The following is a 21,516-nucleotide window of genomic DNA, read 5'->3' on the forward strand; positions in this document are numbered from 1 at the left end:
TCAATGAGAAGATACTCAGTCGATAATCTCAAAGAGTGAAACTTTGGCTTCCCTTGAGGGAAGGGGAACTTGATTCAAGTTCTTTAAGTTAAAATTGCAGAGACAGCCTTTCCGCCACTTCAAATTATACCACCCAGGGCAGAGTGGGCCACCTTCACCAGGAGTCCGAGTGGAGATGTGGGTTGGTGTCCAGACTGAGAACCAGGAGATGGGGCAGGCGTGGGGCAGCAGCAGCGAGCAGCAGAGCTGAGGTGGCGAGTCAGAGCCAGGAGGGGCAGGCAGGGCTGGGAGGAGACCTGAGGTCACAGAAAGCCCTGACACCCCTGATAGTGCCACACTCTGAGTCCCTGGAGGGAAGGAAAAGTTCACAGATTCCCGCTGGATTTCACCTCATTCTCTGGGTGTGAACAGAAGGAAAGAGGTTACTACAGAACTTAGCAATGAACTATGAGAGTAACACGTAGAGAGTCTGCAGTACGTGTCAGGCCCTGCTCAAAGCACTTCACACGGACTGACTCAATCCTCACACAATAACTGATTTAGAGAGAGGTGAGTCACCAAGGTCGGCCCAGGAGGGGCACAGCCTGGATTTGAATCTGGACCGACTGGCTCCAGGGCTGCTGCTCTTAATGATGAGGTCTTAGGACGGCGATGGCAGCCGTCCATAGAGTCCTAGGAGGGTGCCCAGATCCGATAAAGATGCTGATGGTAATTCAGACCAATGCTGTCTCAGGAAAGGGTGGTGGTTGAAAAAACAAGGATTTTACACACATAGTGAAAATGAGGTTTTCCTCAAGTTCTCACACAAAGTCTCAGGGCCATGACTGCCCTTGTAGGGTTTCTTCCCTTTTGGGAATAAGATACACAGAAGCAGTTACCTAGGACGATTGGGACAGTTGCTTAGGTCAGGAGCATGCCTTCATTGAACACACAAGCCCCCAAGGCATAACTGGCGCCATGCTAGCACAGGGGACCCCCAGGGGAACAACACGGTCCAGCCCCCAAGCACTTCTGGGGCAGGGGGCAGTCCTGCACTTCATACATGCTGACTCAAGGCAACAGAAAAGTGGCGTGTTCCCAAAGATGTCAGCCCGTTCCTAAGAGGCTCCCACAGCAGCGAAAATAGAAAAAAGTGTTAAATCAGAAACAAGAGAGTTTTCACCTAAATCCGCCCGAAGGGCTTTTTATTACACCAAATATATACAAGACCACACACACACACTGACACTCACACCCCCTCAACTACATGCACAAAAGCCATCTTGCCTAACATCCATTTTAGCCTGAGAAACGGACCATACCTGGGTAGGTTCGGACATCAGAGGACCTAATGACAAATACAAATAAGATTTTTCTTTTTATGGAAAACACAAAGTTAAACTTTAAAGCCTAGTGACATATACTTAGAATCAAAACCTCCTAGAACCACTATTTTTCCTACAAGGCAGTGCTCTGAATTCCCCTGCCAGCTGGCCGGGCTGTGTGTGTGAAAAACCAAAATATTTCGGGAGTTGTCCCTGCACCAGACATTTTTCTCAGCATTGCGGGCTGCTCAGGCCACACTGCCCGGGCACCTGCAGGATCAGTCAGTTCGCATAAGCAGCTTCCCAAGCAAATGACGTCGCTGCCCTTCTGTTGTTTCCGAAGACCAACATCTGTCAGAGATCAGCATGTGCATCCGCGTATTAAAGGGCTCACTGTTCTAAGGCCCTGCACTTAATTTTCCCTTGGGTAAACAGAGCCAATAATGGATAAATACTGAAGGATCAAATATCCTTAAACTATTGGAGAGAGCTGTGAGTGCAGACTTTAATCCACATCAGAAGTGAGAAAAAACAGAGAGCAAAAAAACATGACACAGCCTCTCCAAATCATGAGTGAGGAGCCTGGGATGGAGTTCGCGCCACTGGCCGTGGAATGTCTTGGGAAGCATCTCCATAAACGGTGGCCAGGAAAGGGCATTTAGGAGTTCTGTGGTTAAGTGCATTCAAATATTAAACATGGCGTGATCCAGGCAATGATCTTTGCTCTCTTCAGAAAAGAATAGCATAGGGTCTTCTTGCTGCCATCCTCCAAGCTGAGTCGATCCCACACTCTCTGTAACCATACACCAAAAAGATGTCTACAGATGTCCTACTAATTGCATTTCAAGGCAAGTCCCAAAAGGAAGATGAACTTTGGACAGGCTGACAGTCTTGGCCTTTGAGTCCAAGGTTGGCCTTCTGATGGATAAGCCAGGCCCTCAGGGAAAACGCACAGCTTGAGTTTATCTTTCAAGTATAAACTTTTGAGGACGAACATTTCAACCTCTCAGGAATTCTTCTCTCATAAGGGGCATGATGTATTTCATAATTTCCATACGACTCTTTCTTTTAAAAGAAAGGTTATAACTTTTGAGATAATTTTGCCTTCAAAGATGACCCTATCCAAACTTAGTCACCATATGCAGCCACACTATTTGCTTTAATAAAAAAAAAAAGAGCATTCAACATTCCAGATTAGAGATTTTCTCTGTTACTTCAAGAAAATTAGAGATGTTTTCTTGTTCCTTTAAAAAAAAAAGTATATAAATCAATCTTGCCATGGACTGCTACTCTTCATAGCCATATATCTATCTTACCTAAACCATCCAGGTCTACTTTGGAATTATCTATATTCAGAAACCTCAAAAAGAGGTTAAATATATGGTTGATGGCCATGGTGGTAAATTTCCAGTAGGAAAACAAAGAGAGAAGTTCCAAATGAGATGCTCCTCAGAAACGGGCTGACACTACCCACAGAAGAGCCGCACAGGTGTCTGCACTCGATTGTTCTCTGCCTCCAAAATTTCTGCCATACACAGGCAGCCCCCATGTGCCCCTTCCAGTAGGAGCCAAGGCCTCGGCTCTCTTTTATTTTTGCCAGAAAAACACCTGGATAACCTTCAGCAAAGCATCACCTGTACTTGAATAAGAGAAGCAGGACAGCAATCGCAGCCTGCGGTCTAACGCTGACTTGGGTTCCTGGCTCTCTCCTCTATGAGCGAGCTGTTAGTGCAATGCCAAGAGCGAACGGGAAACCTGGAAACCAGTGCCTGAGAACCACATCACATTTATTTTCCACTGGGTTAAAGAATGTTTAAGGCTTGAGAAATCAATGAGGGAATAACAACACATAGATCCTATAAATAATAAATGAGCTGGATGTATAACCAACTGTTAAAATTGCATTAATAAAATGAGTAATAACCGAGAAGACAGAGACAGCAAAAAGTAAAATCTCCGTCACTTGTAAAAGTTCTTCATTCTTATTGCTTATGTTTTTGTAAATGGGTCCTTTCCATTTATGCAGTAAAGAAAAACAGACAGACAAGCATGTATGTTTAACAGGTAACAATGATATGACTCTGTCATTTTTAAGCCCAACTGACAAAATTTCTCCTTTAATTGTGTGGCTCTGTGTATTTGTTGATTTCCTTCCCGGAAATTTTCTTTCTTTGCTTCCATCTTCCTCAGAACCAGAGGTCTTCAAACCTAGTTTCACATGTATTTTCTCATGTAATATTCATTAACAGTCTACAAATTGAGTCTTAGCATGATTTTAGAATTAGAAAGAAAAGGCTTAGTGCGGCTATGAAAAATCCCTGAGTATAGTATGTTAAGAGCTAGGCTTTTAACTCAGAGATATCTGAACCCTAAGTCTAGTTTCTTAATAATCCTCTTTTCTCTTTCTAAAGAAACGGATTTCTGCCTTTTCACCACCATAGGCCTCTTTTTAACTCTTCATTTCTCTCCCACAGGACCAAGTTTTGATATATTTTTGACCAGCAAACAAATGATAACAATTAAATGACAAAGAATTCCCCATTTGTAGTCATAGAAAACATTTATTAAAATACGAGCATCTGACCAACGTGAAATAATACTGAGCTGATATAATTTCAGTCAAAGGGTTTTCAAAAAGACATTCTTATGAGTCTATTCAACTCGTTGTGTTTAAATGTTGAATCTATATTATTAGGCTTTTTGAAATATTAAAAAGAGCCATCCTGTGGTCCTCTGGGACTCTGGGGACCAATGGTCTCCAGCCCGCCATCAGAAGACACCAGATTCTCTGCTTTTAAATAACAGAAGCTGGAGATGTGATTGTGCTGTTCGTGAGAAAGCATTACCTTGAGTCCGAAATCCTTTCATATACCAGTCTAAATCCCTCCCGCTCCAGTGTAAACCCACTTCCTCTTCTGGCCTCAGGAGAAATGACAACAGCTGCTGGTCGTCTTTTAACTCTCCCTTTGTGAGCCAGGGCTGGTCCGTCTTTATTGTCCGCACACCACATTGTGAGTCACACTGGACAAATTCCGGACAATCTGTAGGTTTGTTATCCGAACTCTCATTTCCCAACATATTTCCAGGTTCTCCTTTTGTTATGCAAGTAGGGATTTCGATTCTGGGGATCTGAACACGAAAGCTCCAGGCTTGAGAAGCATCTCCCGGGACTGCTATGGTAGCACCAGGCTGGAGGAGAATGAAAATCTGATATCATGATAGCTGAGACTAATATCTGTTGCTGCTATTCCAATTGCATTTAGTACTTCTGGAAATTCTTGCCTCAGGTCACAGTCCTATTACCAGCTGGGGTCAAAATACAGCAGATGAAGGATTCATATTTCCATCTAATTCATTATATTGATGGCTTTTATGAAGCATCTGGAATTGGGCATACTAGGGGGATTCGCAGAGAATCCATTTGGAATAATGACAAAACTGTTTTCCGTTGATCAGTCAAATCCTGCCCAATCATTAAATGACATTTTCAGTTCTCACCAATTCCATTTTTTGTTTTCCCACTAACAAAAATATAGATATAAAAATAAAATTTAATTTCACTCTTAGAGAATCCTAGGAGGAACTCCAGAAAGGGATTTGATCTATCTTCCTACATGCTAAATAACTCAAAATCCATATTTTCCAGACAAGATGTTTTTCTCTTGTTGTGTTTCTTTGGATCTCCAAGTTTGAAACATAAAATGACGGTTGTGCCAATATTGAGAATAAACGTCAATCTTTTATGAGGCTACTTAACTCTTTGCTATCTCCCTAAGAAAAATAAAATAAAACAAAACAAGTACTCTCAAAATGTATAGATTCTAATTTCTAGGGAAAAGGAAATAAATCACCCAGAGGCAACATCAGGGGCATTATCTTCAGTCAGTCCTGGTTCTCTCAAAGTCAACTTTCCAGTAGGAGCTGTGTACGCCCAAGGGCAGCCAAGTCAGTTGCTCTTTAAAAAGCTTTTATAACAAAATTGCCCTTCCTCCAAAATCTTAAATTTTTATGACAATTTTCAAATCTTTTTCTGCCACGTTTTATTTCCCTCTGGCTTCTGAATCTCCACGGAAGCTTCATATAGTTATCCTCTTTTATTAGATTATTAGATTATTAGAATAAATATTTACCGGAAAAGATCTGCTAAAAACAGAAGCTAAAAGTTGGCTTTCCTACTGAAAAATGTCTTCCTAAGGACAAGGACTCAGAATGGAAATCCAGTGAATTCAACTTGGCTGAATTTTCTAAACTACCTACACAACTTCCACAAACATTTTAAGGGAAAAAAAATCACAAGTCTATTTACATTTCTAATTCCATCTAATCACAAAAAGAAAGTTTATGTTGTGAGTGTTTTTATTGAAAATTAACAACATCATTTCTGCTGCCAACTAAAATAAAACAAGGACAACTGTCTTGATGCATATATAATTTTATGATGTTACAATGAGATAAGTCCCTGGGTCTGGAGTACTTGAAATAAGAAATATTTCTCCTTTCACAACTGTAGTGGATTGAATGGTGGCCCCCAGAAAGATATATCTATGTCACATCCATGGAACCTGTGAATGTTAACTTATTTGTAAAAAGAGTCTTTGCAGATGTAATGAAGTTAAGAGGAAGTTCATCCTGGATTATCTGGGTGGGCCTCAAATCTCATGAGACGTATCCTTGTAAGAGACACACAGAAAAGACACATGGACAAAAGAAGAGGCTGTGTGAACACAGAGGCAGAGACTGGAGCGATGCAGCCCTAAGCCGGACACACAGAGGAGGAGGCCATGTGATGGGAGTGAGGCAGAGACAGGAGTGATGTGGTCACAAGCCAAGAAATACTTGGAGCTACCAGAGCTGGATGAGCCAAGGAACTGAATCTCCCCTGTGGTCTTCAGAGGAAACTTGTCTCTCCCGACTCTTGATTTTGGACTTCTGGCCTCCAGAAGGTGACAGAATAAATTTGTGTTGTTTTAAGTCCCCAGGTTTGTGGTAATTTGCTGCAGCAGCCACAGGAAACTGATCAAATGATTTTTAAAAATTGACTATCCTAATAACCGCATCTAATTGTACAGCCAAATCTACACAAATGTGTTGTCCATAAATCAATAATGAGAATGGCGGGGAAAAAAAGGTTCAACTGTTTAGTCATTCATAAAAAAAATATTTACTCAACTATGTGCCAGGCTTCAGGGATAAAATTGTGAGTGAAAATTGACATAGTCCCTGCCCTACTGGACTTTACAGGCCAGTGGGAGACACAGACATCAAGTAAATTATCACATAATCAGGAGGGAAACTCAGTCTGTGGAGAGCTCTTTAAAGCCACATTGTAGGCTCTGTCATCGTAGTACTTATTACAGCCTTGCTGAGTGACTACATACCCATTACTACTGTTCGTGTGCTATTTCAACCGGTAAGTATCTTTACCTGTGTCGGGCAACTGTCAAACACACAGTAAGGGCTCAAGTTTCTTGAAAGAACAGTCTATACCCACTGCCTCCAAACTCTCCCCTCCCCAACCTCTAGGCTGCTGCCAGCACTACTGTCTGTCTGTCCACATCACTCTACAGAAAGAGTTCTCTTGGACAACATGATAGGTATTTTTCAAGAGACAACATCATATCAGGATTTGAGTTCACACCCAAGTCCTACCACTTACTAACTCTTGTGATACTGGCTACATCAGTTGACTTCCTGGAATCTGCCTTCTCCTCAGTGCATTTTTTTCAGGTTGGAAGAATTAAGGGAACATTGCATTTACAAAGTACAGTCCCCGGTAACAATAACATAGTGAATAGTCGTTATTACCTCACTTACCACGTCTGTAGCATTACCCAAAAGTGGGTCTCTCCTTCCTTCCCTTGGCCTCCTCCACTCTCCTTTGTCTCTGCCTCCTGCCCAGGTTTCCTCAGTCACTTTTAGAGGATTCTCTTCTCGCACACTTTCAATGTTGGCTTCTCTAGGATTGAAGTCCCGTTGTCGCCTTTTCCTCTTCTATACATTCTCCTAGACTGTTTGATCAATGCTGTGGTTTCAAATATGCTATACACACGACAGTTTATACATATATATATATATACACACCTACACACACATATATATGTTCATATATATTATACATAGATAATATATAAAATATATGAGCCACATACATATACATATTGTATATGTATAATATATGAGAATATATATATATATATGTACATGTATCTCATATCTCTATTCTGAACACAAATTCATGTATATCCATTTGTCTCCTAGATAATTCCACTGAGATATCTCACTAGCAGTTCAAACTCAAAAAGTCCAAAAGCTAAACTCATCATCTTCCCCAAAACCCGCGTCTCCTCTTTTTGCCGACCCGAAGAAATGCGCCACCTTCAGCCTTCGGTCTAGTTACTCAAGCCGGAAGCCCGAAGACCGTTCTACACTCCTCTGTCTTCACATCAGATCCAGGCACCAGGTTCTACTCCTCCTACTTGTAAGTCTTTCTGAAACGCATCTTATCTCCTGCTCCCTGCCCCTCTTTCTTCAAACTCCCATTATTTTCTCACATGGATCCCCGGCCTAAGGTACGTCTCTGCTCCCAGCCCCTTCTTTAACCTCCATCTCTATCACCTCTCCAGTCCATCTCGAACACAGCCGCGAAGTATTCATAAATACAAATACAATCACATAATTTACCCTCACCTCCAGCGGAAATTCTCCCAGGGTTACTCACAACCTTCCTCCTCAAAGCTAACCATGTCACTTCTTTCAAAGTCTTTTGGTGACGGGTCACTGTGCCAAAGTTATAAAGTTCATGCACAGATAACAAAACATATATTTGTTTTGTCTCCTTGTCTCTCAGTGATAAACCCATGTGATATTTACATTAATAGATAATCAGAAGAGGGAACTGGCCAACAAATATGAAAGTAAAACAAAACCCCAAAAAGGGACAATGCTAGAAGTGACATTTGAACTGAATGCAAATGGAGTTAGAGAAGAAACAGCTGCCCACAGGAATGTTGATACTGCAGAAGTTGGAGAGGCTCTAGCTATGCCAACAGAGGAACACAGTGAAGATGCAGTTAATGACATTAATGACGAAAAGGATGACGATATCCCAGGGGAACTGATGCGGGTTAAAAATCTTCACATTGAATGGACTCTCAGAGAGATCTCACAACACTGAAAGTGCAAAAACAAAATGTTGGGAGGTAAACCAAGCTCAGAAAGGAGTGTGATGACTCACCAAGGAATGGGGAAACGCTGACTCAGCATCTTAACTTAGATGCCGAGAAGGCAAAAATCGTTCACGCCACGCGATAAGGTTTTGTCTTTCTCACTGTTTCTAATGCTTTAAATTACAATGTATCAAAGAAACATGAGTTTTACTATATTTTTTCATTTCTCTATATGTTTATGACTAACAGTAAGAGAGTTTTTAATGCTTGCCAAAAAGTTTTAAAGGTCACAGAACAATCATAATTTTTACTCACTGATTATTAAGACTGCTTTGTACGATTCCAGCTCTAAAAGTCATTTTCATGATCCTGTACAAAGCAAGGACTGCCTATATATGTTATTGACCTGACTATGCTTGCTTTTTCTTGCTATTTAAGTAACAGTCACTGGAAATTTGAATAATCAGGCAATACAAAATATGTAATCACAATTACATATAGAAAATTAATAAAATTATAATGTTCAGCAGTCTAATAACATGCTATCTATCCAAGTGTCAAATTAAAGCATATCAAAAAGTTTCCTAGCATTTTTAAATATTAGGAAATCAACAATCACTATCTGGCTACAGTGAAATCTTCAAGGTTCAATAAGAGATTGAGGGCATTTCTAGTATTTTCCTTAGCTACTAAATGTAAAGATACTTTTTCAATGAGTAAACGAGATCAGGCAGCATATAGAAAGAGAGCTTCCACAGAAGTACAAGTTAGAAGTCCTTTCATAGCTTCCTGTTACTGTCCAAAATGGTAAATACACTGCTGGCTCCCTCCTCAGAAACCAAACCTGGAGAAACTATAGAAGCTAAAGAGAAGCATGGATTCCAGAACTAGAAACAACCACAGGACAAGACCATGGTAACCTCCTGCTGAGCTGCAGGTTGTCTTAAACTGATGTGGGTGGGAGCTGGGCAACTGCAGTCTGGGGCAGGTGGGAGCAGGAAGCTGCAATGGCTAAGCTGGAGGGAACCACTGGATTCTCTTCCCTCACCCCATATTGACTTGGTACAATCCTTGCCCATCTATTCCCTAGAAAAGGGCAAAAACGGCCCAAAGCACTGGTGCTGGTGTCCTTTGAGATCAGGGCAGTTCAAAAGCCCTGCATGCGTGAACAATTAATGAAAGTGGTACTGCGTGCTGACCTAAGAGCTGCCTTTGGACACCCACTTCTCTGACCCCTTCCCTCCAAATGGCTGATGGACACCATCTCAAGAGAGTGCCTTTCCTCAGTGCTGCATCTTCCTAGGTGTGGAAAGGTGAAATCCTGCCCAAGACAGTTGCCGGGCACAGTGGCAGCAACACGAATCGTCAATAGTGGATTTGGGGTATTTGGGTCACTGCTCCTAAAAGCTCATCCTGTCCCTTCTCTTTAAACTCATCAGAACTGGTACAGTTTAGGGCATGGACTTTAGTTCCTTCCCCACATGTTTTCTGACAGAGTAGCTGATACCTCCAGAGAATATCACAAGTCCAAAATAATTCAGAAGACAAAAAACCCTGAACATATGCCACCAAAGCAGAAATCAGTCTGCTTGCCTAATTTACCATACTGTAATTTTGATTGATTTGCTACATTGTAATATATTACTATATTGATTAACAATCTTGATTGTTGACATACTAAGTGATAGTACATACAGCATGCTAGGTAGGGAATATTATATAATTCCTAAATATTATTTTTTAAATAAATGCTAAAAGAAACCCTGAACAACATAAACCTCTGATGAGACCTGTGTCCTGTTTATTCATTTGTCCTTCTTATCTTCCTTCCTTCTTTCCTTTCTCTCTCTTTTTTTTGGACGTAGGTTTATCAGGGACATTTAGCCTCCTATAGAGCGAAGTTCACTTTTCCTACACTCATGTTAGTTTTCTAAGGGAGAGATTTAGCTGCAAGATACCGTTTAAAACTGTGCACTTGCCTCTGTCTGCTGCAAATCCAATAACAGGGACCTCATTGTGTCCTCAGTGTTCATTTGAGATTTTGGCTTCCCAAACTTGAACCTATGGCACAACTTACTGTTACCAACCAGGCAAATGGTAGGTCTTGGTTTCATTGGTATCTTAAAGCCAAGCAAAGACTGGTGTTACACATGTATAATTTTTTGAAAGGCAGTCAGTAGGCCAATTTTGTGACGACCACATACAAGTATGAACCAGGACCTGCTGTGATTTCCTTCTCAAATAAATACCTGCTGAGAACCATAAATCACCCATATTTTAGTTTGACTGAGTCTGTATGTTTTTTCCAAAGGCTGATAGGACTGGCAGAAACAGCTCAACTAGTTTCTTAAATGAACAATTAAACCCAGTGTTAACCTTCTTAATGTATCGTACACTGTACATTGGAACCAAATATCACCAGAATTTATGAGCTTTATTGGATTCATTTCTATTTCCAAACTGTAAAGCCTCTACATCTTTAACTATAGGTCCCATACCATAACTGTGACACCTTCCTGGTGGCTTGAAAGAGTTGTGTTTTAGTAACGCTTAACAACCAGGAAGTGATTTCAGTAGAGAACTATGGGAAAAAGTGATTTAATATTTTAAACTTAAATATACGTAAAATATATATTATAAATATTTATATAAGTATAAGATATATACATATATATGTGTGTGTATATATATACTCGATTTCTAACTCCCTTGTCCAACTCATCCGAAAAAGCACCTGAGTAGTAGCTCTCCACTCTTCCAGGGTTATTTGAACCCTTTAAAAGCGATGTGAGAGAAAAGCCCTTCCCAATTTAACAAAATTATCTATTGATGATGGTTATTTGTGACTGTACGTGTAGACCACATCCTGGGCCTTTCTAGTCGATCAAGGAAAGCAAATAATTTCACATTGCCCCTAGAGTGACCTAAAATTCCAAATACAAACAACCACTCTGAGGTGGATTTTTCCCCACCTGCCCCTTTTCTCAAAGAAAGCTGACAGAGAAGCAGGTAGATCTGGCATGTGTATTTAGGCCTTTGTAACCTAAGGCAAGGCAGGAGGTATGCCTCAAGTTGTGTCTCAGAAGAGCTAGCCTCTTGGGTCTCTGTAGAACACATTCACCCTGAACACAGGAGAGCGGGGATGTGCAATCGTTCCTTGTCCTGATGGTGAACAGGGAGCACAGCCCCGCTAGGGAGAGCCCTTCTCAGTTCTGCCTCATCCACAGGGCAGCCACAAAAATCAGCACCCCAGAGAAGGCCACACTGGGGAAAAAACTCTGTCCACTTTCCTCTCTGGACCTAGTGCAAGTCAAATGACAAATTTAGGTGACGGTTCTTCTTGCTACCTTAAATTAGATACCGTCTGTTCATTGATAAGGGGCTATTCCCAGAATGTGCTGCATGCTAGTTCTAAGTGAAAACCTTTATTGCCCTTTAGAAGAGACTCAAGAAATCATGTAAATTCACCTTAGCTAGAGGATGTGGAAGGTCTCAGATTACTCTACATGCCAAGTGCATCTCCTCCTACCTGCATCAGGATGCGGTCAGTCTAACATCTATGGCTGAGTCATCAGTGATCTTGAAAACGGTCTTTTCACTTTCTTGGAGAAGATGAGAGCCCACGTCCTCTTCTAAGTACACAGGACACAATTCTCTGTCATGTTAATCAAAGTCTCCTGATCTAATTTAGAAGACACAGGTGAAATGTATTGGTCCCTCATCGTACTGCAGGTTCCTTTCAGAAGTGTATTCATTCTGCCATTACTTGCCTTAACCCTCTATCATTTCCCTTTCTCTGACTTCCTCCTTACACTGGAATCATAGGTTGTCCCCCTCTATCCCTTATGATAGTTTATTACTTGTTTCCCATTTCCCCAAACCATTAAAGTTGTGTTATTTTCTTAATGGCTCAGTAAAGCTCTTTAGCGTGGAGTCGCCACATACATTTGGTGTGTGATAACACCCCACTGAGTCGCCCTTGGAACAAGTTATGGTATGGTCTGGCGCAGTTTTATATTCTCATTCTCAGTTGCCAGCACTGTCCATGATTTGAAAAGGAAGTCTATAACACAGAAAGATTTCAAGGTCATGTCTCACATTAAATTAAAGGAAAGAATATGTCAAGGCATTTCTCACCAAGGTGTGGTTCAGGAATAATGGAAGTCTGCTCCAGCTTTGGAAAACCTTGGGGAAAGTTTGATAGGAGAAGCCAAACCCAATGATTTGAGGCAAGTTCTTCATGCACAGTTGCGGTTCTCTCGCTGAAACAATAGAAGACGAATGGGTATTGTTTGAAAACTTAAAATTTTTCATTTAAAAATATTATCCTGATATTTTACTTGCTCAACAAATTTGTTAAAGTGACTATGAAAACTGGTTCATTTAATTCTTGTAATGTGGCAAGGCAACCCAAAGAAAAGAATTTTCCAAATTTTAACAGCTTCCATTCCCATTAACCAAAGATAAACAGGCAAAAGAATTTAGGGTTCTTAGCTTTTATTATTTGAAACCAGCCGCTCGTCTTGGTCTGTGTGTAGTAGTAGGGGCTGAGCTCATTCAATGGAACCAGCAAACAGGTTGCATTTGTGTGGTGTGACGGGGATGGGTTTCCAGATAAAGTTGCTCAGAGTGGAAATCAGTATAAGGAACACCTGGCCTGACTCCCAGCCATGCATTAGTTAGAAACTGGAGAAAGAACCGCTTTTAGAACCACTAATGAGCCCCAGGTGAAAACGCTGTTAACTAGAAGGCTCCTTTTTTCAAAGTTTCCAGTGTTTTGATTGATGAGCAAATTGTTTAGGGTTCCTAATTTTCTGTTACATTAAAACATAACCTTTGTTTTTCCTCCCAACTAAAACATCTTTGTCTCTGGCTACCACAAATGCCTATCATTAGTTATAGAAAAGGCCAGCTTCCATTTGGGAAATCGCTTGGTGAAACAGACATACTTTTTGGTAGTTTGAGTCCACACAGTGTTTATGATCCAAAAAATAAAATGAGGAACACTTTGGGGTTTAAAGTGGCTAATTAATAAGCACGTACTGTTGCATTTTCCTATATTTGCAACAGTGTTACATTTGATGAGATTTAGACTTTTCCATCTGTTTAAAAAAATTGCCTATTTAAATTTGTAATTAAAATTGGAAAATGTTCAGTTACTCTCAAATATGAAGTGCTGTGAGAATCACTGGCTCTCAGGAAAAAGAACCAAAGCCTAATTAATTATACAGCACCATTCATCCAGCATGTATTTATCATATTTTTTTTTGAAGAAGATTAGCCCTGAGCTAACATCTGCTGCCAATCCTCCTCTTTTTGCTGAGGAAGGCTGGCCCTGAGCTAACATCCGTGCCCATCTTCTTCTACTTTATATGTGGGACGCCTGCCACAGCATGGCTTGCCAAGCAGTGCCATGTCGGCACCCGGGATCCGAACCGGAGAACTCCAGGCCGCCGAAATGGAACATGGGAACTTAACTGCTGTGCCACCAGGCCGGCCCCTATATTTATCATATTTTTAACACACGTGTTATGATCTACTAAGAAGAAATAAAAGCATACATAAGGAATTCAGTCATATGCCACATTTTTATTAAGGTCCAACTTTGTAGATGTATGGCAACATTTTGAGATTTGTTTTTTTTTTTAGTTTGATCATTATTTATTCAAAGAATTTATTTATTGAATACCCGTCACGTGCACTGGGCAACACAGCTACGAAAAAACAAACATGGTTAGCGCTTCAGCGGAGCTCGCAGTCCAGTGATGCTGATAAACACTGAACAAAGAAACATAGAAATTACTAGAATTATGATGGAATAAGCAGTAAAGGAAATGTCTGGGGTACAATGAGAATGTATATAACAGCGGAATCCAATATTGACAAGAAAATCAGGGAGGACCTCACTGAGGAAGTAACATTAACTTAAAACTTGAAGGACAAACAGAAATTAGCCAGGGGAAGAAAGAAGAATAGAAGAGCCTTGTTATACACAGCAGACAAGGCCCCAAGGGGAAGGAAACTCCTGGAGTAGAGAAGACAGAAATCTCTGTAAGGGCCTGCACTTCTCTACATTCGTAACCTAAATGTGCTAAAAATGGTATAAACTTTTCTGGCTTATTCAAGTCATCATTTTAATCATCAGTGATTATACTGTGCTGAGAAATGGTGTCTAGGAGTTATAGAGATGTGGCAAGTTGTTACCCTTGAGATAAATGGTCCCATATAATTGGTCTTAAGGCCTTACATTTGATGTATCTGGTTTTCTTGTATCTTTTTTTTGCCATCAACCATCCCTTGTGACTTTTGATAGTGTTTCTGCTTCTAGTAACACTGCTCCTATTGTCAATTTTTATCTCAAAATCTGCTGCGGTCTGGAAATCTAGATAATATAAATAATTTTGTGATTATATCTAAAAGAAAAATAAATGTTAAAATGAATAATCAGGCTCTGAGTAAGAGCACGGGGTCTTATGTAAAGTATAGGATCCTTAAATCATGAACTACATGCATGGCGTGTGTCCTGATGCTGTGGAGACCTTTCTACATCCAGCTCTGTGTGGGTTCTTAAGAAGGCATGCCAGTCCTGGCAAGTCTAAGCTTCCCATAAAAAGGAACACTAGAGGACAGGCCCATGTTTGTAAACTGAATCAGAAAAGCATCTAACCTCACCTAGTCTGCACCTCATACTCCCCCATTCATTCTATTTCCTTGGCTACTAACCCTAACGTCACTTACCTTTACAGCAGGGGTAATGACATTAAATGACAACCTGAGCCAGCGAGATAAAACGATCCTGGAGAACAGATACCCTTATAGAGGGTAATCATGACTCTAGCCAATTGTTGCCATGTGAGAAGGTATGACCATATTGTTCTAATTTGCTAAGGAGACTGAAATCTGATTTTTCACATGAAGTTCTCCCATTTATAAATGATGCCAATTAATTCAAACTCTTTTTTACATGCGGAAGGCAAACACATCTGCGGGCTGGAGTGCCTTCACCTAGAACTCTCTGCTCTCCATCCTCACCTGCCCTTCCCAGCCGGAAGCAGGAAAGAGTTTCCCTCAGACGCCGGGTTCCCTCCAAGCAGTGGTATGCTGGTAAATGTTTAACCACCAGCTCTCCGTGGTGTAACTCCCTGGACAATTTCAAGCTATCAAAGTGACATCACTGAACCCAGAGTGGGGAAGAGACATGCAATAGCCCCTCAAAGGGCTACAATACATGGCAATAACTTCAACGGCACAGAGAAGAGTACAATAACTGAGAAATGAGGAATCTTGAGTGTTTGTTAACTTGCTTTTAATATAGTTTATTTAATGGAAGTTTATATAATTTAATGTTTAATAATGATTTGCAAAACTCCTGAAACTGTCAGCTCTTATGAGCTCCTGCAAGCCACCTCCCGCACACCAGCACTACCAAAATAAGCTCGAGTTTACCCTCACTGACCACCTCTGGCCTCAGACCTCTCCCTCCAATGAGTTAACTATGGGTAGGCAGTCCCTTCATCCCTTTAGCCCACTATCTGACTTGCCCTTGTTTCTCACCTGGGCATCTTTTAATTGAAAGTGAAAATGACTGATTTCCAGAAAAGAAGACATCACTAAAGTTAAAATGTAATATTTCAAGCTCCTCAAACCATCTTTATGCATATGCTTGGGTGGGTCTTCACAGTGGCATGCTGAAGACACACAAAACCAGAGGCTGACCAGAGCGCATTTTCCTGCAGAGCTGGTATTACTAGTAGTTTAAAAAACAATCGTAAAGTTCTTGTCATATATATATGAAAGTAAAGTTAGAACCTCACTTTCTCACATCTGCTAAACTTGGGGGTGGAAAGGATGGAGGAATGAAATTGGGTGAGATAAATCAGCAGAGTTTTCAATTCTCTGCAAGTTTGTGACTTAAAACTGTGGTAATTTTGAACATAATCCTACTGAAGCCAAGCCAGTATCTGATCTTTGATGTAGACAGGAAAACACAGGAAGATAATAATACACCAAGTTTATAATGTTGTGAAGATTAAATGAGTTCCTATTTGTAAAGCTCTTAGAACAGTACCTGGCATAGATTCAGCACGTTTACTACCTTTAGTAGTTCCATACACCTCGCCTCTTCCATATTTCCCCCCTTGTTAATCTGGCAGAAGAAACCCCAACCTCTAAAACCATCAGCCTGGTAAAGGCTGCAAAGGGAGGAAGGAGGGGAAAGGAAACTAAGCCGTCAGTCTTCCTTAGGTTGCAGATGGTAAACGACTGGTGTCACTGCTAAGTCTGTCTAGAAACAGTACCAGACTGCCCACAGCATCAGTGCTGTAGCTGTGTCACAGTGCACACTGCACACGTCCACAAGCGGTACCCAGGAGCCCACCATGTCAGTGATGTAGCTGTGACACAAGTGCTCACCTGCTGAGTTGATGAGATGGAATGTGAATACCACAGTCTGAGGGGGGTCACTCAGCAGATTTACTAAAGAATAAAACTACCTCTTTATGGATCAGTAGTTTAGTTCTGTTTCCTTATGATTTTACACAAAAATTGGCTTTTTCCACATCAAATCAACTTATTGCTACAGTGCACTTAATGGACTATTCATAAGCATCTGGATTTGGGATTTCAGGATTACCTTATCATATTATCTGTTTAGACACATAATTTTAAAATTATATTTTCATTTGCTAACATGGATTGATGTTTAGAAAGAATGAAGTGTTAACTTCAAAAAACTGAAAAAGCACAAGATATTAAGTGAAATTTAAAATAACAAAATCATCTTTCTGACTTTCATGATTTGTTTCTACGACTCAATATAACTATATTGACAGCAAAGGAAATTATAACATTATCACAAACACGATTAGTGAATTAGAATCAGGCATAAGCTCTCTTACAAACATTGAGTGTATGTATGATTTTAAATTAAGCATTTTATTTTGCGGATATTAAATGAACCTGAGCCTTGGTATTTCTTTTGGGAAAAGAAAACCCTAAACAATAATTCCAGAAAACTATAATGCATGCCCTGCTGTTTAAAAACTGTCACAACAATTTGAAAGGATAGCCAGAAGCATTATATTAAATACAGTAGAGAGAATTTTTAGCCAGGAACATAACAATGAAAAGCATGATTAAAATGAAAGCAAGTTAGAAAATGAAATGAGGATGCTGTGATGGCATAACTGGGACCATACTTCTCCTCCCGCTGTAAACAACAACTTTTTAAAAATGCACAAAATATCTGAAGCAAATGATTTTAAACATGGATAACAGATAGCACAGGACTGTTATTTCTCAAAGAAAGCGGATAAAGCAAGCTCTATGGTTACTCAGACCTTCCATCTGAGGCACTTTTTGGTCCACTGTGCAGGGCGAGGGACCCCCAAGTAGAACAGATGGATCTCACTGAGATTATGAGACAGAGCTTAGAGTTCACAAGCCCGAACCAACTGGTATTTGAGTTTCAGAGTATCAGAGAAAAGACGGCTCCATAGAAAAAGTTCCAGAATTCTCCATATCACTCATCTTATATCATTGGCTGAATACCAATGTACACGTGTAGAGTGAAACTCCACGAAACTGGACAAAGAACAAGAAGCCATAAGCTGAACAAGTCCCAAAGCTCACGTAGGGCTGAGAGATGTGAAAATCTGACTGGTCAGAGCAAAGAATTCTTGTTGAAAACTCAGAACATTTAATAAAGACTCCAGAAGGACCATGTCCCAGAATAAAGGCTACTCTAAACTCTCTTTAACAAAGATTAAAAACAAACCTCAAAAGAATCAAGTGGATCCGCACGTAACTTAACTGCAAGCCAAAAGAAAGTCTGTCATTCTTTAAGGAAAGACAACAAAATCCAGCTTACAACAATGTAATACCTACAATGTCTGTATTTTGCTTGAAGATTTCTAGACATGGAAAGAGGCAGAAAAATGTGACCCATAACCAAAATTAAAATCAGTCAACAGAAACAGACAGAAACGGAAAAAATGATATATTTTGCAGGAGGGACTTAAAAATAGCTTCTATAAATATACTCAAGCACTTAAAACATGAATATAATAATGATAAAAGTTAAATATATAAAAAGAATCAAATGGAATGTCTAGACATAATGTATATGAAATAAAAAACTAAATCACTGGACAGGAGGAAGAACTTATCAGACTCTACAGAAGAAAAAATAAGTGAGCTTGAAGATAAGTAATAGAAATTTTTCAAATGTAAGCAAAGAGAAACAAAAAAGACTAAAAAGTTTAACAAAACCTCAGAGGTGTGTAGAATATCAAGTGGTCTATCATATTTATAATTAGAGTTCTAGAGGAAAGAGGTGAGAAGAGCGTACAGAAAAATAACAGAGAAATAACAACTAAAAAATTCCAAATTTGATAAAAAATATAAACGTACAAGTTCAAGAAAGTCAAAGAATCCACGGAAAGATAAATCCAAAGAAAACCACACTAAGGCAGGTAATAATCAAGTTTCTGAAAATTAGTGTGAAAGTTATAAGAGAAGAGTTATAGAAAATTATGAAAGCAGATATAAAAAAGGAAACACTACATAGCAAAGAATAAAGAACAAGACTGCTGACTCCTCAGGCAAAAAAAAAAAAGCAAGTCAGAAGATACGAAAATAACATCTTTCAGTATTGAAAAATTCCACCTTAGATGCAGAAAGCTGGAAACAGAATCATTCCTACACCGACAACAAAAAGAATCTGGATAATCTCCAAAATCATAACTTTTCCTGAGCCCATTAGAACTGAAGACACAGGGGGACCAATTACTCTGACATCAAAGAAAAGGCTAGTACATCCATAAATAGGCTTAACTAGGGCAGAGTACAGGAAGAAGCAGAGCTACCATAGAAGCTGGCAAAATTTCAGCTAAAATCTTTGACATATTACTAAAACCCAAGTGGGAGGTAAAGTGCAATTATATCCTCTTAGAATCACAGATATAATGGGAATTTGCACCACTCACAGACTCCTGTCCACAGGTTGCACTGGGTGCTCACAAGAAACACTGAGGCAGGACAGGTGGCCTGAGAAGGTCTCCCTTGTGGGTAGGCCTGGAGAAGGGATCAGCTGCCAATGTGCAAAGGCAGGAAGCCCTATCCAGATTCTTCTTCCAGTGGGACAAAAAGCCTTAACTCATCAGTGGAAGAGCAGAAAACTCTGTCATCCCTAGGGCCAAGGCCAGAAGTAGGATGAAGTAAGTGAGGCACTGAGCGAGAAAAATATAAGAAAGCCTTCACTCCAAGGTTTGTGCAGTGCCAACCTTGTACTTGCACAAACCCGAGAGTGAGTGTCTCCTTAAATATTGTGCCCTAGACGCCTCAATTGCTTCACTCAGCTCCCAGCCGTTCATAGGCACAAGTGAAAATCTACTGCATCTGGGGAAAAGAAATGGAAGAAAAACTACTACCTCTGAAGGAGTAGAAAACTGGCATGGACCCAGAACATTAGAGAGCCCCTAGCACTGGGGAGGGGACAAGACCACTGAGAAAGCCCTAACCCTGAGACCCAGAGACACATGGCCTGCCTAAGAATGGGGCTGAACCAGGACAGCAGATACTGTCTACTATTCTCCCACCGCCAAGCCAGCAAGCCTTGAACAAGTGACAGCAGTCTCCCACTTGGGGACAGACAAGAGCACAGAGAGAGATCTCTGAATTGCAGTCTCAGTGGAACAGGAAAATTGAGAAAAACCCAGCAACCCAGTCCTCACCCTAAGCACAAAGTAATGCTAGAGATATCTGAAGCCAGTAGTACACTGAGAGTAACTATAGTAACATCCAAATCGAGCTCAGCTCCTAACTAGAAGAATTTAAAACTTCCACACTAAAGACGTAGCAGAAGAAGGGCTGTGTTCATTTTCAGGCACAAATACTAACTATCTTGGCCTCTACTATGCTACACATGATGTCTGGATTTCAATAAATTATTATGAGAAAAGGAAGAAAAACAAAATCCCGACTGCCAAGAGACAAAACAATCAAGAGAACCATGCTCAGATGTGACAGATGCTCAAGTTATCAAACAAAAAAGTTAAAACTACTATGATTCAGGGGCTGGCCTCATGGCAAAGGATTGAGTTCGCATGCTCCACTTCGGTGGCCCTTGGTTTTGCTGGTTCGGATCCTGGGTGCAGACACGGCACCGCTCATCAAGCCATGCTGAGGTGGCATCCCACATGGCACAACCAGAGACACTTGCAACTAGAATATACAGCTATGTACTGGGGGGCTTTGGGGAGAAGGAGAAGAAAAAAAAAAGGAGATTGACAACAGATGTTAGCTCAGGTGCCAATCTTTAAAAAAATAATTACTATGATTCATAATGAGATACTATAACACACCTATTAAAATGGCTAAAATTAAAAAAAAGAAAATGAATAATATTCATAACTTATATGCAAAAATGCATAACAGCTGAAACTTTTACACACTGCTGGTTGGTATGCAAAATGATACAGCCACTTAGGAAAGAGTGTGGAAGCCTCTTACAAATTTAAACTTATATTTACCACATGTCCTGGCTAGCCCACTCCTATTTATTATCCAGATGAATTAAAAAGTTATGGTCACACAAAAGCCTGTACACAAATGTTTTTAGCAGCTTTATTCATAATTGCTGAAAACTAAAAGCCTAGATGTTCTTCAAATGATGAATGAATAAACATAATATGGTACATCATACAGTGGAATATGACCCAAGAACACAAAGAAATGAGCTATCGAATCGCATAACAACATGGATGAGATTTAAACGTACTTTTCTAAGTAAAATAAGCCAGAGCCCAAATGCTATATCTTGCATTATTCCATTTATATACAACAAGGAAAAGAGAAAATTATCAGTATGGAAAACAAATTAGTGGTTATCAGGGGCTTATCTTGATACAAACAAACAAACAGATAAATAAATGAAGGAGAAGGGCCAAAACATCCTTACAGAATAATTCCAATCAGTAAATGTAGACAGAATGACGAAAATAGAAAATGGCCATTAGAACACTATAGTAACAATTGATACAGGCAAA

The 21,516-nt window shown here is 40.2% G+C and overlaps 1 long non-coding RNA gene across 3 annotated transcripts in view; it reads right to left on the bottom strand.

Moving 5' to 3' along the window:
• LOC103548062 (uncharacterized) overlaps positions 1-21,516 on the bottom strand; it is a 126,158-nt gene that overhangs the window by 39,491 nt on the left and 65,151 nt on the right. For 2 of the 3 annotated variants that reach the window (XR_011543360.1, XR_011543359.1), the window contains exons 3-4: positions 12,608-12,732; positions 12,000-12,152 (exon numbers count right to left, since the gene is read on the bottom strand). This is a non-coding gene — a long non-coding RNA (uncharacterized lncRNA). Of the gene's footprint in view, positions 1-7,109; positions 7,313-11,999; positions 12,153-12,607; positions 12,733-21,516 lie in introns of those variants that run through there. The other variant, XR_011543361.1, reaches the window with a different exon arrangement.

The sequence above is a fragment of the Equus przewalskii genome, chromosome 8 (assembly GCF_037783145.1).
Source record: "Equus przewalskii isolate Varuska chromosome 8, EquPr2, whole genome shotgun sequence".
Classification (NCBI taxonomy): Eukaryota; Metazoa; Chordata; class Mammalia; order Perissodactyla; family Equidae; genus Equus; species Equus przewalskii.